Source organism: Herpailurus yagouaroundi, unplaced genomic scaffold, assembly GCF_014898765.1.
Source record: "Herpailurus yagouaroundi ecotype Mexico unplaced genomic scaffold, PumYag 100, whole genome shotgun sequence".
NCBI classification, from domain to species: domain Eukaryota; kingdom Metazoa; phylum Chordata; class Mammalia; order Carnivora; family Felidae; genus Herpailurus; species Herpailurus yagouaroundi.
This window is the reverse complement of record NW_024412391.1, coordinates 31,649,240-31,656,078: the sequence shown is the minus strand read 5'-3', so window position 1 is coordinate 31,656,078 and position 6,839 is coordinate 31,649,240.

Sequence of the window (6,839 nt, the reverse complement as noted above, 5' to 3'; positions counted from 1 at the left end):
TATCTCATCCTTATAGAATACCGGACAGATTACAAAGACTACATAATGATCTCATTTTATTTTTACAACAATCCAGTGACATAATAGGCAGGATTATTTACTCCTTTTTATACCTAAGGAAATGGAGGTCCACAAGGGCAAAGTGATTTGCTGCAGAGGAGAGGATTGCCCTCCCTGGGGAGCCTGTGGACTAGTTGCTCAGGGGTGGATGAAGGATCTCATTGGTCAAATCCCTGGGGAATGTAACAGTATCACCTCCAACAGGGCTGTGTTGGCAGGACAGCTACAGGCCACTTGGTGCTGAACTCTTGATAGATTAGGAACTTCAAGAGGCCAGATAACTGTTCTCACTCATCTCTTTGTTCTCAGGTTCTAGAATTGCATGTTATACAGAGCAGACACCTGATGAATGTTGAAGAAATATGAGACTTCTTAAAATGATAACTGGGCAATAATGGAATGATCTGTCTTGAAAGTTGTGCAATGCTTAGCACTGGCAGAATTTAAGATGAATAAATATCTGCTTGCTAATGTTAAAGACTAACATTTATTGTTTACTATGTGTTACTTAGCACTGGGCTAAGTGCTCTACATGTATTATTTCACATATTCCTCATTATAAGTCTGTGAAATAGGTTCTAGTATTATTCTCATTGAAACCAAGGCACAGAGGGGGAAGTGATTTGCTCACGAATCCATTGTAGGGAGTGTGGCCAGGACTCAAACCCTGAGTTAGAGATCCGCTAGACTGAGTTAGAGATCAGGATCTTGGTCATGTTGCCAAAGTGTTTCCTAGATGAGATAGGAGTTTGAGGTAGATGACCTCAAGTCTTTTTTTAATTTAAGATTCTCTGGTTATTTGGCCAGAAGATTGGTGCTACCACAGAGAAAGTGGGGTAAGGAGAACTGGCTGAGGATTTTAGGAGAGAGGGGTCAGTAGAGAAAAAAATTGATTTTGATTATGTTGGGTATGAAGTATCGGAGGACATCCAAATGAAAAAGTCCAATGATAGCTCTCTCTTCAAAGAAAAGAAAATCCATACATATGCTGTTGCCATGCAAAGCCCCTTCAATACAACCTGTGATAAACATGGTCTGCATGTGTATATTGTAGTATTTACAGCTCATTGTCCTCTTTTCTCATAGCCTTATACTGTATTATTGATATTAGCACAACTTCGTGAGATAAGCAACATTCTCTTCTTAGAAGACCTTTGACAACCTTATTATCTTATTTTTCAGAAATTTCATTAGAGAAAGTGTATGCAATTTCAAAACTGACAACCCAAAGAAATGTCTCCTACATAACAAAAAGAAAAAAAGGCAAACAAAATATATTTGGAAGCTTAGGAGCTTTAACTTATTTTGCCACTGTATCTCTTCTTAAAAGAAAGAAACAGGGACTTCGTATTTAGCATGTTGCATTATCACCATTCCTGGCAATAAAACAAAACTTGTAAAACTGTTAAGAAAGCAACATAACCTAAAACATAACAAGTGATAATGCATTAAAAAGTTATTTGATTGAGGGGTGTCTGGGTGGCTCAGTCGGCCTTTGGCCCAGGTCATGATCTTGTGGATCATGACGAGCCCCACGTCGGGCTCTCTGCTCTCATCACGGAGACTGCTTCAGATCCTCTGTCTCCCCTCATCTCTCTGCCGCTCCCCTGCTTGCATGCTCTCTCTCTCTCAAAAAATAAACATAAAAAAAATTATTTGATTGGATAACATTACTATTTGATAATACAATTCTGCTATTGCCTAGAAATATCAGAAAACTCTAAATCTGCCAAACAAACAGGCAGTCAGAAATAGTAGGGGTCAAAGGACACCAAAAAAAGGCTGAACAAGGCAAGATTGTGCCCACATGGGCCCGTCCTAGTGGAACAACATACATAACCTGTGGCTCCTGGGAAGAAGCAGTCAGGGCCCCATGTGGCCCAGGTCAGCCAAGGACAACCTTGGAATCAGATGGGCCCGGGTTTCAATCACAAACTATTTGATAATGGTACAACGTTGGGGAACTGACAAAAGCTCTCTGAGCCCAGTTTTTCAACATTTATTTATTTTTGGGACAGAGAGAGACAGAGCATGAACGGGGGAGGGGCAGAGAGAGAGGGAGACACAGAATCGGAAACAGGCTCCAGGCTCTGAGCCATCAGCCCAGAGCCTGACGCGGGGCTCGAACTCACGGACCGCGAGATCGTGACCTGGCTGAAGTCGGATGCTTAACCGACTACGCCACCCAGGCGCCCCTGAGCCCAGTTTTTTATCCACAAAATGTTAAAACTGATCTGTCATGCATACAGTGTAAGAAGTATATAAGATGTGAAATGAACCTAGAATTAAGTGTTCTTATTACACACACACACACACACACACACACACACACAGAAGGTAGGAGGAAACTTTTGGAGGTGATGGATATGTTTATGGCATTGATTGTGGTGATGGTTTCACTAGCATATACATACTTCCAAACTCGTCAGGTTGTATCCATCAAACAAGCACAGCTTTTTGTATGTCAATCATACCTCAATAAAGTGGTAAAAAAAAAAAAAAAGGAAAAAACCAGAAAAGCACCAGCAGCAGAGTGGACTTCTGATAATTGTTAGTGTCATCCTTTTCCCAACTTTAGTTTCTTTGTCTTTAAGAAAATTGCCCAGATACAGAGGAAATTCACTCCCTCACCGAATTAAACAACTACTGTCTACCAGGGCCCCTGTGTACAGATGGATAGGTTGTTCCCTGATGAAGGGAAAGAGGGGGTTAAATTCCAGCTCATTATTACTCATCAAGCTGGGTGCCCTGGCCTCTAATTTGCACAAAGGTGCTGCACGTGCTTGTAAAGCTCTGGTGTCTGATTCAGTAATGATGATCTTGGACTTTGCCCATTTTGTGTCTGATGGGGAAACAGACAAGTAATCAAGAATTGTAATACATATAATTACTGCTGTTCTAGGGAACAGCACTATAGGAACATAGAAGAGAGACATTTACATCTGACAGGGGAGGGGAGGGAGGTCCAGGATCTGTGACTTAAAGGATGAAGGGAGATTGTGGAGAAGGATGTTTCAGGCAGGGGAGTGACATTCAGTTATTTATCCATTTATTCATTCAGTAAACATTAATTGAACATCTACTAAGTACCAGTACTGAAGATACAGCAGTGAGTAAAACAAAATCTCTTTTCTTATAATTCTAACATTGTACTAGAGAAAACACTCTGCAAGAGAAAACAATAACTGAACTTGAGAAACCTTAGGTGGTGAGATGTGCTTTAGGAGAATAACATAGGTGGGGTGGTGGTAGGTGGGATAAGGGGGCTACCTTAGAGAGTAGGGGAGGCCTCTTCAGGGATGTGTCACTTAAGCTGAGATCTGAATGGCAATCGTGGAAGCTCAGGGGTGAGGGAGGGCTGTCAGTCTTAAGGGGGGGATAAACTTTGTAGTCTGAGGTGGTAAAGAAGACACTTTAGGCAATGTGCTATAATGGGCAAGGAGTGGGAGAGGCCTGGAAGCTTGAGCATGATGAGCTCTGAGACCTGCCAGGGGTTCCATGTGGCAGAAGGGAAGGGACTGTGTTGTTAGGTGTTGAGAGGTGAGTTGGGAGAGATAGGTAGGATCTAGGTTATGATAAGTCTTAGCTGGATCTGGGAGACATTTATTTCTGCTTAATGCCATGCAAAGAATCCCAAGGAAGCCATGACTAAAGACATTCAAAGAAAACCTTTTATGTTTATGCTTTCAAGGGAGGTTTGAATACCCAAGTCTTATTTGTGTTAATTGTTCTTGAACCATATTTCTCAGGATATAGACCCCATGAGAGCTTAGAACTCTTCTCAGGTGTGCCGACAAACTCAGATTAATTTAAAATCTGTTTTTACAACAATGCGTATGCTTACCATGATAGTGATATCTGTTAGAATGTTAAACTGAGTAGTAGGTTGTGTTTTTTTAGGAGGAGGATACATCTTACTACTGGTAAGAGGTGAGAGACAGCACATAATGTCAAGTTGGTAACAAATATGTGATACTTGTTAGAACATGGGAAGACTTTGTCTCATAGTACGTGAAGAACACACTGCTAGATGCCTACTCTACATCCAGGATCTCCCCTTCGTTCTTATCGACAGAACTGCAGTTTTGATTGTCAATAACTCCAGCTAAAAAACCTTGTCTTCTAGACTCCCTTTAGGTCAGGGACTGTCAGGTGACAAAAGTCTGGCCAGTGAGACCTAGGTAGAAATCCCCAGGGAAGGTGTTCTTTCCTGAATAAACAGGCAAAGCCTGGCTAGGAAAAAGCCCTTGTGTCCTGGGCTCCCCTTTCTTCCTGCTATTTGTAGTCATTTGGTGACTCACTTAATGTTGTTTGGAGTCTCATAATTTCTTTAAATATGTTGTAAAACCAATATGTTAAGGACCACTGTGTAATGAGGACAGTGACTAAATCTTCTTGGTATTTGTACATATCTGAGGTAACTATAGATATAAAAATATATTAATTAAGATGATTTTATCAAAAGTTCTTCTTGGAGTTCGTAATTTGAAAGTTATCTTCCATGCATGTAATATATCTCCCTTTTCTTGAACTAGAGAAATCTAGTCAATGATTATTTCTTAACCATTCATTTAACAGACACTGACTGTAATTGCAAAGATAGCACTTCTTTATATGCCATGAGGAGTAGGAATAATGAAAACAAGGTTCTTGTTCTTGGAGACCTGGCAATTTTATTAGATGACAGATGTGTTCACCACTAAACGTAAAACAAGTGTGTGTATGATGTGGCTGGGCCTGCCCAAGAAAAGCCTGTAAGTGGACACGAATATGGATGCAGATAAAAGGAAGATGCCTCACATGCAGGCAAAGTACAAGTTCAAGGTCTGGAACCTGGACATCAAGCCTGGGTAATGGGCTCACACTGTAGCAAGATTATTGCCTTATGTGTAGTATTAGTTGTTTCCAGATGATGGAGAGTCTGGGTTTATAAAAGTTACGGAGTTCTGTGCTTCTCCAACCTAGGGTCATCTCACTCAATGTGCACCCAGGCCACCAGACTTCAGATGTGTAGTCATCGGAAGGGAAATTAGTGTGAGCTATGTCCACCAACCTGCGTCCTTATCTGGTTTACAAGGTCTGTGTAGTTTACTTGCTGCTTCAGGGTTAAGCAAAATGAAAGCTACCTTGAATTCTTGCCCCTTGAAGAGCATCTTAGAAAAAGCTGTGTGGACCTGTGGTGATATAATTAGTGGCAACAGAGCATTACAAAGAGCGCTGAGAGTTGTGAGGAGGAAGAAACAATTCTGGTTAGAAGCTTCGTGAAGGAGGTGGGGGATTTGAGCTACACCTTGAAAGATGGCTAAAATTTTGTAAGGTGAAGGTGGGAGGAAGGACGTTACAAGAACATGGAACAATGTGAAAGAGAAAATGGAGATAGGAGAGCAGAGTTGTGTCCTGGAAATGACCAGCAAGAGCAGTGTGGCTGAAGAACAGGATGTGTAGGGGGCAGCAGTGAGACATGGAGCTGGAAAGGGAGTCCAGGCCAGGCTAAGAGGGTTGGCATTTAACATATTAGTAATGGAACCAAGGAATGTTTTTGCACAATTGTTAAATTAGTGAATTAGTAAGACAGGGATACATAAATAAATCTGGCAGCAGCATCATGCACGAAACCTTGGTGAAACAACTGGAAGATCTTTAAGTGTCCAGGTATGAACTGAGGCCACGTGTGACTGGAGAATGGGTCATGAATTTGAGTTGTATTGTAAAGCCCATTGTTTTGGGAGGGCATTAAATGAGAGAGGGGAACCATGTATGAAGTTGAGTTTTTTAATTTGGACATATGGGAGGATAGTAGTACTGTGAACACACAAAGGGCAGACAGGAAGAGGGAAACAGTTCTTGTTTTAGTGATACTGGATTGAGGTGCAGGTGGAACATTCTGGTGGAAATGTGCTACAGGCAGTTGAAAATAAGAGGAGCTCAGGAGAGGTGCAGTGGGGGATGAGTCACCTATATTGAGGTGAGTCAGTGAGTTCGGTCTGTCATAAGCATGACAATAACAGGTCCTAAATAAATAACAAATGTAACAAGGAAGACATATCTAGGAGCACCTTGGAAAATAAAAAACACTGCAATATTGGTATTTATAGTTTATGTTTGTTTTACCAGCTGTTACATTCTCAGAAACCAGACTGACCTGGCAGGTGTAATTGTTAAACGACACATTCTTGTGTAGAAATACGACTCCTGCGACACTGAATCGCCAGATCTTTCTAGTCTGTAATAGGAGAAATACACAAACTACACGACTAAGTAAATTAAAGCACACCTTTTTTGGAGGTGCACACAGCCCTGAACCACAGCTCAATGATAAATATTGGTGATCGCTAAACGAATCCAACAACTAAAACCTTGGGGGTGTTCTCGAGCAGGGGTATGGCTGTGCCCGAGCGAGACTGCAGAGAAGCAGGGTAAAGGTTAAACAGAAGAACTCCAGCCTCTGGAGAAAGATGAGCTAAGCTGATTGCGTAGCTCCCAGTTGGAAGCTGGCCGTCGTCATCATGCATACTCGCTGCATTGCTCATCACCCACGATCAACTCAGTCTCTTCCAAGGCGGGGCTGCTGGGAAGCAGGGGAGGGGTCATGAGTTGGGAGGCAAGCCCGTTGGGAGGAGACAGAAGGCGAACCCCTCCCCGGCCCCAAAGGCCTACTACATTTCCCAGAATTAAATGCGGTAGCTAAGAGTCACTCCCTGGGCGCTGCCGGAAGACTTGCGACATGGGATTGGTAGTCAGGATCCGTCAGCCGCCGGAGGTAGGACTCTGGTCGGGAG